Consider the following 14,228-nt stretch of genomic DNA (forward strand, 5'->3'; position numbering starts at 1 on the left):
TGGCACAAATGTCAAAAGCCATTGGAAAGAGAAATCACTTGAGGTTAATAACATTATGTTTATGGCTGACTTCGAATGAATGTGGAGCCCTTTGACATTTGAGAGAGTCACTGAACATTTTCAAAAGGTCTAACTGCATACGAGCACAGTGAACAATCTCAAAAGTTAAGTTGCATTATTAAATTTCGATGAATTCCTTTCACATCTGAAAACCACCCCATGAACAAAAAGGCCTTTCTCTCACCAGCAAGAAACTCCAACATTCATTTATTCTCTTGCATAATCATCTGGTTCAAAAACTTTTGAAAGAGCGTGGCAGTACTTCTGATAACCCAACATATTTTGGCGATTAATTAGCACTTGAAAGAGCAAACTCATTAATGTCTACTGGCATTTTGACAATTTCTATGAATAAAACAAAAAGTGAGCATTTTTAATGTAGCCTATTTGGTAATAAGATTAACGATTAACATCTTCTGAAAAGACAGGAGGCATTCTGGATCTTTAAAAGTTACAAACATTTCATTGAAAAGCTTAAGCATTTCCCCATGTTATCGTGAGTGAGATACCTTTAAAGGTCCAGTCTGTAACATTTCGGAGGGTCTACGGGCAAAAACGGAATATAATATTCCCAAGTAAGTTTTCATCAGGGTATAAGTATCAGTGTATCACCTGGGATTAATGCACTTCTTATCTTAGAATGATGTTGCACCACCATGTTCCTATCCTAAAAAGGACAAACTAAACAGTTGTTCCTAGGCCGTTTACGTTTGTCAGTAGGTTTGTGTGCAACGCTTGGAAGGGAGCAGTATTCAGTTGGTTGCAATCTGCAGCATCAGCAGTAGTCACTAAACACAAAACACTGGACCTTTCACTGAATTCAACCTTGAACACATGCATACATGGTAAATGGACTTTACTTATATAGTGCCTTTCTAGTCTTCAGACCACTCAAGATGCTTTTACACTACATACTGTACCTCATGCATCCATTCACACATAACACATTATACTGATGCCATTGACTGCCATGCAAGGTGCTAACCATTCCTACACGGATAGTGCAGCATCAGGATGGACACTGGACACCAAGGATTGGACACTGATTATCTGATTGGTGGACGACCCGCTCCTGAGCCACAGTCACCAACCTACATACATACATCTACTTTATACATTAACATATTATTAACATCAACATATTTATTACGTCTAATCTTGTTTTTTTGACAATGTTCTTCTTACCACAATGGTATTTTTAGGCCTAATAAGATGTTCTTTACATTTTCCATTGGATGATATTTAGACACTTATTGATGCTTTGACATTTATCCTGTCCTATCATATCATATGATACCATCCTATCATATGATACGTATTATTTCTGTCAATCCGTTGATACTGTGGTTTTCCTATATTATTTGAATCAATTTGTTTCAGTGTTTTAGATTGGAGCATTTTATTAGATATTTATGAATTTTATACTTTGATACGTGTAAACATATTATTCTTGTTTGGGCAACAATTAAAAGGGGGCTGTATTTACATTTAAATCTTTCTGGTGCCGTTTCTCTATATAATGATTAAGGTCACAACATATTGAAAATATGAATCCATGTCATAGCAATATAGGTTTTTGGATCTTTCACTTTTTAAAAAAAAAAAATGTATAAGATGCAGTATTCAACTGTGAAATCCAGCACGTAACCCAAAATTGTCCACAAAAGTCCACTGTTCTCATTATGTCATTGGTGTAGCTCCCTGAATAATAAACTTCTTTATTCCACAGTTCTGTATGCACAGTATGTTATGTTTAAAGACCTTACTGACTGACTGACAGTGAGTTATTCTATCTGCTTGTCTCAGCTAAAACTGCAACATGCTGCATTGTGTGCAAGACGAGAAGCACTGTAAGTACAGTATATGTATGCATATGTGTGTGTCAATCTGAATGCATGCATGCACTGTGTGTATTTGTATGAGGGAGTGTATGCGCAGTTGCGTCCTCCCTTGTACAATTACACTTCCCTATGTGATGCATACATGTCTGTGTATAAATACATAAGTGAGAACAATTCCCTGTGTGTTCAACGCGCATCACGAGTGAGCAGAGGAAAGGCGGCTATGCTCTGCACGTTTGCACACACCCGCCCACGCACACACATAAACACACACGTACACACATTCTGTAGGGAAGAAGCAGTGGTGCATCCTGGCCCATATTTCACCAGCAGGGGATAATTGTGCCATTTCTCAACGAGTGGCGGAGACTCTATTTACTGCATGCTGCGGTGGGGTGGGTGGTGGATATGAACTGATGAGCTCCAAGAGGAAAACTACCAGCTCACACACACAAATACAGATACCGCATGAGTACACACACACACACACACACACACACACACACACACACACACACACACACACACACACACACACACACACAGACAGCACTCACCAATCAGTGAATTGTCTCTCTTCCGCAGATAAACAGGCCGTTTTAGCTATAGGGATCCATAATCTGCTGCAACAGAACAGGACTAACGTGCAATGTTTGATCACACTGAGACACTCTCAAGCATAAGTACCCGAGATGAACATGGAACAGTGAGTGTTCATTTGATTAGAGGACATGCAGAGCTAGGTTACCAACTGCAGTATTTCAGTGTTTGTTGAGAAACAAACTAAAGCGGTACTTAGAGGTATAAACTGGCAATGAGGGTATATAATGCTCAGTCATAGTATGTGTAATAAAGATATACATATATTGAGATTTAGTTTTATGGAAAAAGTATTCATTGTTTAACTAGATAGGAAGCAGCACCGAGTGCCTGGAAATGACACAATTAAAGATATATGTCAATAATAAGATGACGAAATCAGAGATTATATTGAATTATATCTCACAATATTTCTGTATCCTGATTTGCAGGCCACTGGTCTGTTCCTGTATGCATATCTGTTTGTTTGCACGCAGGTGTATGCCCTGCTTCAGTACTTAAGTGAAATTTTTTGTATGCTTTCAGTCTGGGAAGCAGTTAAAAAGCTCAGTGCTTTTGGCACAAATTGGGGGAAAGTTCTCATTAAAACTTTGTTTGGACTCTGGGGAAGCAGGAGACAGTAGCTTTCCAATGCCAACTCATCACTGCTTGCCTCATTAAATGTTAAAGATGGCTCATCAATGCATCCTTCGCGTGGTCCAAATGCACACCACAAAAGACGCTGCAGCGAGATGAAAAGGCAAGGTGGAAGGAGCCAGCTTTGTGCCCATAATGGAGACATATTGGAGACGGATGGAGAATGTGATCAGCATGTTCATGTATGTGTCGTGTGTGTGTGTGTGTGTGTGTGTGTGTGTGTGTGGCTGTGGACGACCCTGCTGCCGGCTCCTTCGCCTCTCTGCCAGCCAGGCCTGGGGAGGCTTTGATGTGACAGAGGCAGTCCCTGTGAAGCGCAGGTTTAACACTGTGATGCTGTGGCCGGGATGCAGAGCCTGTCTCCACTAATCCTATTTCAATCACTCTCGCAGCCTCTTATCTCTGACTCCGCTGGCCCTCGGCCCTCCCTCCTCCTCACAAATCTTCTCCTCTCTCTCGCTCTCTCTCTCTCTTAATGTCTCTTTACCATCCTCTCCATTTCTCTTTCCTGTACTGTATCCTTCATTTCTCTCCTTTTGTCCTCTCTCTTCCTCCTCCCTCCTAATAGGAATCCCATGGCAATCATTCTGATGCAATATCGGATCAACCCGAAGAAAAGAAGACGCCAGATATGAAACCGACTATGAAAAAAAAAATAGAGGCTTTATGAGCTATTTTAGGCTGATGAAAATACACAAATTGTGGTGGATGTAAAACATGTCATTCGTTTGACAGCTGTCTGGGCACTGAAATGTGATAAAATTGAAGCGAAGCCGAAAGCTTCAGCGACGTTTTTTTAAGAGGGCAGCTGCATGCACACGGGTGACATCCCCGCGTTGCATTTTCTCTCGTTTCTCGCTCTCTTGCCGGATGAAACGATCCAGGCGTATTCCATTTCCGTCATCAGAGCCGGGAAAGTGAAGTGGCTCTTTGCTGGACGTGGGCAGAGAGACAGAGAGAGAGACAGAGAGAGAGAGAGAGAGAGAGAGAGAGAGAGAGAGAGAGAGAGAGAGAGAGAGAGAGAGAGAGAGAGAGAGAGAGAGAGCTGGCCAGAACCACAACACGTCACTGTGGTGTTGCTGGTACACGGGAAAGCACAGCGCTGGAAAGACCACCCAAGTGTTGTGTGCTGAGGCCTTGCCCTCAGCCTTTAGACACACTCTCCAAAGGTCTCTGTGTGAGTGTGTGTGTTTAATGGTACAACACAGCAATGCCTTGAACAGTATGTAGTTGAAACCTGAACTAGAATCTAAGACCACTGCTCTCCGGAGGTCTTTGTAAGGCGTTTGTAAATGTACTGCAACTGTACCTGCAGATTAAGACTTGAATTGGAGAAAACTGCTTCCCACTGTTTGATGAAGTGAAAAGAAGAAAAGAAAAGTGAAACACATGCGGAGAGGGTTAGGCTTTACTGTGTTTAGCTGTGAGACTGAATTGGATAAAAGCAGAGAACTCTGCTTCAGGCGTGTTCAGCACCTTTGGAGCACCTGTGCAGGGGGATGAGGCAGGTGCGGAAGGCACACTATGGAGAACAATAACTTCAATTTATCACCTCTTGTAGGCTTTTAGGCAAAAATAATTAGCAGAATGTAGATACTATAGGTGGAAAAATAAAAAAAGGTGGCGCACTAAAAGTTCGACTCATGAACTGAACTGAGGAGCAGGTGCAGCAGACACCCACCACCCAGATTTACCATTTGCTCTGTGCAGCAAATACTATCTGACTTAAGAAGTGCATTGTTTTAAAAAGAAGTGTGTAATTGTTATACCATTGCTCTTTAACATTAGAAAAAAAGCATTCAAATGTATTTTTTCTATCAATTATATCAGGTAGTGACACCAATTTCCCAAATATGAGCTGACGAAACAGTATTGTTTGCAGGATGAGCCAATCTCCAGTTAAGACATCATTTGTATGAAAGAATGCTTCAGCACAGAGTCACTCTTAGTAAAATGAACAGCTGCAGGCTGAATGTCGTCACAGATTAGAGCTGTTTTTCTTGATTTTAGATTTGGAATATGCATGGCCGGGTCACCAATAGTAGGTAGAAGAAGTAGTTTGTTTATTCCCGTCATCCGTCAAAAGTATTTGCGCAAGCTATTCTAGTAACACTCGAGATAACCCACAATTTTATAGGATGTGTTTTAAGTCTTTGATGCTAATGCAAGAGACAGGTGTCACCGTGGTAGACGCATACAGAGGACAGAGCAGGAGGAAGAAAAAAAGAAAAGGGATGGATAACAAACACGACTTCTTTATATTTTTATATCAAGGATTAAAAAAAGGAAAAACAGGATGTAAGAAAGCAAAATCTAAAGAAGATGACAGGCAGGAATGAAAAATTTCAAGACAAACAGTACGTACAAACAGTCACACTACAACACTCACACAATCGAGCGAGGAAGAAAATGGTGTGTGATATTTAAATGTGTGTACTATATACACACTAAAATATGCTGGGTTATTTTCATAACCCATCCTCTGGATAGCTCTGGATTTTGAGCTGATTGGGTTGTTTTTACCCAAGGTTGGGTTAAATATTTTGATTCAGCAGATCCACTGGCAAAGAAAATCCCCACACTACATAAAGTTATGAGTTACACTGGCAAAGAAAATCCCCACACTACATAAAGTTATGAGTTAAAGGATAAATTCACCCATTTCAACCCGTGTCTTTTGATATAATTGGTCCTCACTAATGCTCACTAAAATATGATGACATTTCTGTCTAATCTGTCAGAGGAGGACTTTGGACAGTTCATTTCAAATTAAATTTACATTTTTATTCAATATACATGGCTTCTAATAATTTTTTTTTTTTCAAGTTTGAAATTATGTTTGAAAAGACCAAACCTAAAAAAAATGTGGATGTCACTGGCTGTCAGGTTTCTCCGCTGTTCACAGTCCTCTTCTGAGACTTCTTGGACTCAGACTCCAGATACAGTGTCTGGTACATCACCGTGGAGTTGAACCTAACCTGTTGTACAAACTAATTGTTGAAACTTGTTTTTTTTTCTTTTCAGCCTGGAACAAACATGGTGCAGTACCTGCCCAGGTTTGGGGGTTTATTCAGGCATGCATCTTTGAGATCCCAGGTCATCCAACACCCCAGCTAGTTAAGCTGTAAGTTGAGCTCTCATCAGCTTCACCCCGTTAAGTTCAGGTACCAAAAACTGATGTTTACTTTTATTCCAGTTTTAACTGACTGTTTGATTGTTCTAGTTTTTACTGACGTAATTTCCCAAAATATGTGGACTGAACATGTGAAGGGGGCAAAAACCTATGAACGTTGTTGTTTTTTTCCTTTTCTTTTTCAATATTTAGGTTATTGTATGTATGTTTAGCACTTAAATCGATGGACTTTGCATTATGTTTATGATGCAGCAATGTTAAAAATGTATTCCACTGTTTTAATGTGAACTTGAAATGTCCCAATAAAATAATGGAGCTTATGTACTTGTTTCGTTGAATAATTTCATGTTTAATAACAATTTCATTTTATAATACTAAGGTTAATGTTCATTAATTAATGCTAAAATCATGGCTGTGTTTTAGCCCATTTATTAGTTAATATAACCCAACAAAATGATTCTATTTTAGCCCATTATTGGGTAACATTAACCTAACAGCAGAGTTGTTTTTAACCCATTTTTGGGTAAGCAGTCTCAACCCAACATGCTGGGTCAAGCCCATAACCCTGCTGGTCTAGAACAACCCAGCTTTGGACCAGTGTTGGGTTACTCAAATAACCCAAATTTATATATATATATATATATATATATATGTGCATACGACTAAATGCATGCTTTGTTACTACTGTAGTAGAAATCATGCTGTCTAAAAGCTGTGTGTGGCAGCTGCCCTTGACTGTCGTCTCGTTCCTGTCTTATACCAGCTAACATGTCTCACAGCTCACACGTCTCTGTGGCTCAGACACAGGTCAGGTCCGGTCCACCGGGCATCGTTTTGGATAGAAATATTAAACAGATGCTTTTGTGAAATGTTGTCACTGCTGCAGTTGCTATGCGACTACAGAAAATCTGTTTGGATGTAGCCAACCTTAAGCTTCAGATATATCTGGATACATTTTTTTTTTTTTTTTTTTTTTTTTAATGTTTTGCACAGGGCGAGTGGGAAACAGAGATATACAACAGCAAAACTGTTTCCAATCTCAAGCTAAAATGATGTGTTTTGTATTGTGGTTTAAATTTCAAAGCTTGAGTCCGGGTGTTTTTGTGCAATTAACTGTTGTTGATCAAGAATCTGAAATTCATTTAGTTAAAATTCAACAAAGCTGTTTATGATCAGTTGTAGTAGTAGTAGTAGTAGACTGGAGCACTGTTTGTGCTGTAAAATGTAAAAAGACAACTTCCCCAGAGGAAAGAGTGTTATGACAACAAGATGTGGGAAGGACAAAATGCAGAATGAGGATACAAAAGGATACAAAGCATTCATAAAGGAGAGACATTTTAGAGACAGGTAAAAAAAGAAGCAGCAGCTGACAACAATAATAAATGTGTATGATAAAAAGACATCGAGCCAGATGAATCCAATGACACAGAGACACGCAGTGAGAGAAATAAACAGAGGAGGGTAAAACCATCCTGACGGACACCTGGCAGGGAGCAGAGCAGCTGTTCCAACACCTCTGAGTTGATATCAGTGACTTCTTCTCATGACCTCTGGGCCTCTGAGCTGACAGTTTGGTGGTAATGGCCTTTATCTATATCCCAGCATGGTACTGCATGGAAACTATGACGTGTTTTAGTAAAGTGAGTCCAAAGTCAACCTTCAGTCCTCACAATTTCTGTCTTAAGCACTGAACCTCTTTGGATCAAAGCTAAAGGCTGCTTGGCTCGATTAATCAAATTAATAGTACTTATTTAACGTAATCTATTTTCAAGTGTTTGTATATTTGCTGTAAGATTATATAAATCTTTCCTGTGTGAAAAATACCCCATCCTTTTGGAGAAGTATTCCACACTTTTGTTAAAGTATAATGTTGTCTTAATTATGAAAGCATTACAGTATAAATATCAAAACACTGCGTTGGCAAGGATTAGCAGCAATGAATCAAAAAGCTTCAACAAATTGGATAATTCCTTTTTTTGGCTTTAGCACTCTATCTTTTTCTTGGCAGGATTTCATCATGTCTTTTTTAGGTGCTGGGATTCCCCCGTGTTTTGTTGGAGGGTTTGCGGTAAACTGGCAAATGCTTACTTTCAAACCTTTACCGTCTCTGAATGTGGGAACGTTTCTTGGAACAGGATGGTAATCCGGCCTTAAGTGGTTGTTCGTTCTTTTCTTATTTCTTCGACAAATGTCACAACTACGGGGCACATAACAAACTGGCGGCACTGCAGAACATCTAGTGCATTTGGGCATCATAATAGAAAATATAATCTAGTAGACAAATAACAACACGCAGCCTGAAGTCCATTATTTTTCTACAGCTTTGAGTGGCCACAGCACCATGGCCAGTGTGTCATCACGCCGTCTGTTGAAATTGGCTGTGGTCAAACTCTCTGTGGTCATTAGCTGTCATCAACTATTCTGATTTCAATTTTTCCTTATTTCCCCACTGATGTGATTTCTTTTCATGAACATTCATTTTACCTGGCAAATGCGAATGGATGACAAGTTGATTAGAACCATTCAAACTTTCCCACCTCCCCACATAATAGAAATAGATTATAGCTGCAAGCAGAAATACAGCCACCGGGCTCCAGTCAGGTAATTTATAAAAGGAAAAGAAGCTGATTTAAAAGTTTAAGCGAGTGTTCAGAATTCACTTTTAGAAAGATAAATCTAAAACAATTCATCTTTGCATTAAGGCATTTTCAATAAAAGAAAGTTTTAAAATTCAGATAGCCATGGAGCCTCCATCAGGTAAATTGTTCCCACAATTTAGTCTGTGTCACTTTGGATGAGACTGGATCAATCTGCTTTGTCTGGTCCATTTGTATTCCTGAATATATTCCATTTATGTCTCGCGGTGTAACTTTCTAATGAATAATCCATCACCAACTCTTTTTTATTTTTATTATTATTATTATTAAATCAATACATCTGAAAAACTCAAAATTGATCCAAAGTTATACACTTTAAGATAAATGAATTCATTTACCACACTTCCTCCACACATGATCTACTGTGTAGGAGTAATTTAACACAGATCAGGCCTACATTTTTTTTACAATTTTGGTTCACTTGGAAATTATGTTTTTGCTAGTGGGAGACTGATTTAAAAACAAACAAAAGAGAAAGAAACGAACAAAGACAGTGAAGTGAAGAGAGAAAAGGAGGTGAAAATCAACATCCACTATTTTCAAATACAGTCAACGCCAACCACACACGCAACTGGAGACTCCAGCACTGTCTTCACAGTCGTGAGTCATCAACCAAAGTGTGCACACGGGTCAAAATAACATGAGCACAATGCTAAAACTCTGGTACATAGCCAGCAGTGCTCCAAACAAAAATGAACTTTGACAACTGTGTGTTCTCAAAGGCTGTTGTACTGCACATGTACAGCAACTAAAGGTCTGTTTGTTTCCTTAATGAAGGCTACTTCACCAGCTGCAGGGACACAACAACTTAAGACTGGTTTAGATAAGATATGGATAAGTTTGTGCATTAACAAATTGGTTTGTTAATGCACCATACCTCTGCAGCGAATACCAAACTGTCATCTCAGCTGCCTGGAAGAAAAAAAAAGCACCACTTGTCTTTCGTCCACTGTGCGATGATGACGACGCAAAACCAAGAACAAGAGACAGCTTCCAGCGACAATCACCGGCCAAATCTGGCCACACTTTTTTATACCAAAATCTAAAAAAAGACAACAGTTACATCCAGAAAAAAAACAACCAAACACTGAGATCTCAGCTATTTAAAACTCCTCTTCTAACCTCTGCAAGCTGTGGCTCTTGGAAGTGAACATGTAATTAACTAATGTTAGCTATTTTAATTTTTAATGTGTAAGGTTAATCTTTCATGTTATGATAGTGACATTAACTTTGAGCTAGGGGACTCTCGAGCCTTTAAACTGAGACATAACGCCATCTTCAATCTTACATTCATGACAGCGGTAGTAATCACACCCTAAAAAAATAGTAAAATGCAAAGTAGCTTAAACTTAATGACATTAAAATTTAAAACAGATTCTTTTTTTTTCTTTTACTTCTACCCACCCCTGCAGTATATGTACTGTAAAATGTAACCAATCACACAATAGTGTTGACTGTTGTAGGAGGAGGTTGAAGCCTAAGCACACTGCAGCAACTAAAGCTCTGCTTTGGTTGCATACTCACAATTCAATCTGTGATAACACAAAAAACTGACAGGTTGCAGTTTTATGAGGGGTTATGTGTCTGACTTTCTTGGCCAGGGGCAATGACTTACTGGAATATCCGCTGGTTGCCTGGCAACCTCAGAGTGATGTCAAAACTCAAGTAAGTCCTTGCTTTCAGCCAAGAAAAAGTCCCCCTGTAAAACTGCAACTTGTTGCTTATTAAGCGGACAAAATGTAACATGTTTATCAGTGAGCGTTAGAGGTGTTTCCAGACTTTATGCTAAGCTATGGTAAGCGAAACAGCCGGTTGATGTAGCTTCTTGTTTGAGGGACAGATATTAAAATGGCGTCAATCTTCCTGTCTAACTTTTGGTAAGAAAGCAAATAAACCTTTCTCCCAAAACAATTCTATGAAAATGTTTTTCTCTTAAATCCAGGTTAAAAACTTTTCTATTTTCACGTGCTTATGGCTGAGCTCTTTTAAAGAACTTTTAAAGAATTTTTAATCATAATCCAGTGATTCGTTTAATGTTTTAAATTGTTTTCAAATTTGCTGTTTTAATGATTTTAAATGACATTCTGATGTTTTTAATTAAATTTTCTTCTCTTTTTAATTTTTTTATTTCTATTGCTATTGCTTGTCTTAATGTCAAATGTTTTTCCTTGCCTCTGTAAAGCACTATGAATTGCCTTGTGTACGAATTGTGCTATACAAATAAACTTGCCTTGCCTTGCCTTCTCTGGTCACTTCCAAGGGGTCTAAGTGAATGCTCAAGAAGATGTAGATTTATGTGCCATGTTTGATTGACTCTGTCACCCATTAGACTGAGGATGTCCTCATCTGTGTTTGTTATTGTAACTCTTTGACTCAAAATTGGCTGTAAACAACTTATTTCAAGGAAGAGGTGATGGTATTTTCTTCTAAAAAAAACGCATCTGCAAAATGCAATCTACACCCCAGGCTCAAGGATAGTGGATTTATTTTAGAGGATGTACAGACAGAGACACCATGTCCAAAAAGTGCCTACGACTGGAGCCTGGGAAAGTGAACTATAGCCTGGTAGAGTTTGTGTTAACCGAGAGGGTGCATCAAGAGAAGACAAGAGCAACAGTAAGTGATGGCAGGAAGCATTAGCCTGTTGTTCTGAGTGTAGCTAGTTCCAATCTCTCTCCTACACAAACCCACACTACCACACACACACACACACACACACACACACACACACACACACACACACACACACACACACACACACCAGTCTTCTTCAGATGCAGCCTTGCAGAATAGCCCCTGTTTGTTTGGAAGTGTCCAACCTGTCAAACCCACATGCCATGCACTGCTGTCTGACACGCACAAATGAACACATCTCATCTGTGCTGGGGCTGCTTCTGCTTTCTAGATACTGCTTGAAGTGAAAGGAAAAGTCAGTAGAAGGAAATGGGGATAAAAGAGAAGAGAGGAAGGAGGGAAGGATAGAGAGTTAAAGCCAGAGAGTGCAGAGATCTCAGGTTTTGTCCCTCACGTCAATCAGTCTTGTTGTACCAGAGACTCTGCTGTCGCTTCTGTTGGAGCTTAAAACTTGTCCTCTGCTGTACGGCTGTAAGGCAGATAAAATGCAAAACACAGTTGGGGGGAGCTACAGAAGACTGTTGCACACTGGCTTCTATGTTATGGTTTTTTTTTTTGGTATGCTATTAGTTCCTGGAGGCAAACTGAGGGCAAGCACCCGGAAAACTTGACTGATTTTAAAAGACTAAGCGTGTATTTTCTGCATCGAAGCCCAACAAAGCCATGCTAAATAAGCATCTGATACACTTAAAATGCTATTCATTAAAATGAATGAATTAATGTTAACAGAATCAACTTCAGTACAAAAGTGGAAGAGAAGCTCTTTCCAGCCTCTAAACAGGCATACTGTCTACGTGTCATGTATACAGTAATGGTGGAATAAATAATTCAAAAAAACAGCCTGAGGCCAAATCAGCTTCTCCGCTCTAAAATCGATGTTTGGGAGAAGAAAAAGGCATAGCGTTTTAGCCTGTTTGACCCGGCCAATGAAATGACTGTGTCACTTCTGCTGGAGCAGAGAGGGGGAGAGATTAGCATGATGAAGAGATGTGAGCGGGCACATGGAGAGAGGAGAGAGTGCAACAGAGGATAGCAGTGCGAGAAAAAAAAAAGAGAAGAGAAGAGAGGTGAGGGGGATAGTGAGAGAGCGAGAAAAAGGCGTTCACATGTAGAAAAAGTGTCCGTGAAGAGTTCTGGTTCCAGGAATAGCAGATGCTTCTACTCAGCATGAAGCTGTAGCTGTAGAAGTAGTTTAGTTTGGACATTCCTGTGGCTGTCTCGCTACTCTTCAGAGGTCAAGGTCACTATCTCTTTATGCCCTGAATGACGCACAACTTGACACCACATGGTCGACAAGAGATGCATGTATTAGTTAGTTGGAGTGGGAGGAAGACAGGTAGAGACACATGTTCAACAGAAAGATAAGATTTGGAGAGAAGTATCAGCATGCAGCTTGGATTGGATCAAGACCAGTACTAGATTTTTGAGACCAACGCCAATACACTGTAGATAATTTAAAAAATCTGGTTGTGATAGTTGATATTCATTTTTATTGCAATTAGATCGCACAAAGAAACATTTTGATGGGATCTCTAGATGTGGTTATTAGAGAGCAACTTACTGTAACACAAACTGAGAAGCAGTGTTTGATTATCCTCTGTGTCACCTGGGTGTGGTCAAGCTAAGCTAAGGTGCCCTGCCACTCTCTGTATCAAACATGGAAAGCAGTTATAAAGTAAAAAAAAAACTATTTTCCCTAGTCTGGGTGAAGATAAAAGCGGCCATAATGAGCTTCCTCCGCTGGGTGGGCTCAGCCTTAGAGATAGGGTAAGAAACTCCAACATCCAGAGCAAGCTTGGAGTAGAGCTGCTGCTTCTACGTTGCCGCTGCGTCAAAAGGAGATGGCTGAGGCGGTTCAGGTATCTAATTAGGATCTGGATCTGCCTTCTTTTGGAGGGGAGATCCAGATTACATAGCCCCTAAGAATGCCTTAGGAGGACCGGAACCAATGTGACCTAACCCCGGATAAGTGGGAAAAAAAAGGATTTTAGATTTCGCAATTCTGTTTTCATGTGGAGAAAGCGTGTTGTTAAAGACGGAGCTAACTGAATGAAGATGACACAAGTTAATCAATCGCAGATGGCGTAATTCTGATTGTAGATGTGTTTTTTAATAACTTAGGTGCTTTACATGCTATTGAATGTGTGAATAACAGCGAAAGATTTAAAAATGTGTTATCAAAAAAAACATTTTTATATATACGTGGATACTTTTGACAATACTAGGATCACCTGTAGCTACAGTGATGTCAAAATGTGACACAACCTACACTCTACGTACACTTCTGCATCACTGCTGTAAGGTGAGAGACCCACCTTGGAAGGAAAAAGGTGTTAAGTTGCATAAATCTGACTGATCTTTGGGAATTTTTGTAATGCAACTTCTTGTTACTCATTAGAAAGTGTATCCCTTTAATGCAGTTCTACTGCTGGGAGGGGGTGATGGGATGTTTGGTATTTTGACGCTGGACTGTAATGTTCTCCCCTCTGTCAGTTTTCTGAAACAGAACCATGGGACAGGTCGGCTCTGATAACTAGGCAGCTAATGTCAACACTGGACCTCAGAGAGTCATTAGGGATAATGTGGCGCTGCTGAGTGCCCGGGCCTCTGTTTCATAAAAACAGGTGGTCCCAGGGTCACCCCTCCCTTCTATTCCCCACCTCCTCT

General features: G+C 39.8%; 1 protein-coding gene across 8 annotated transcripts in view; it reads right to left on the reverse strand.

Annotated features, from left to right (window-relative positions):
- Positions 1-14,228, reverse strand: part of rbms3 (RNA binding motif, single stranded interacting protein) — a 278,332-nt gene that overhangs the window by 137,647 nt on the left and 126,457 nt on the right. The gene's annotated exons all lie outside the window — the stretch shown is intronic.

The sequence above is a fragment of the Larimichthys crocea genome, chromosome XIII (genome assembly GCF_000972845.2).
Source record: "Larimichthys crocea isolate SSNF chromosome XIII, L_crocea_2.0, whole genome shotgun sequence".
Lineage (NCBI taxonomy): Eukaryota > Metazoa > Chordata > Actinopteri > Sciaenidae > Larimichthys > Larimichthys crocea.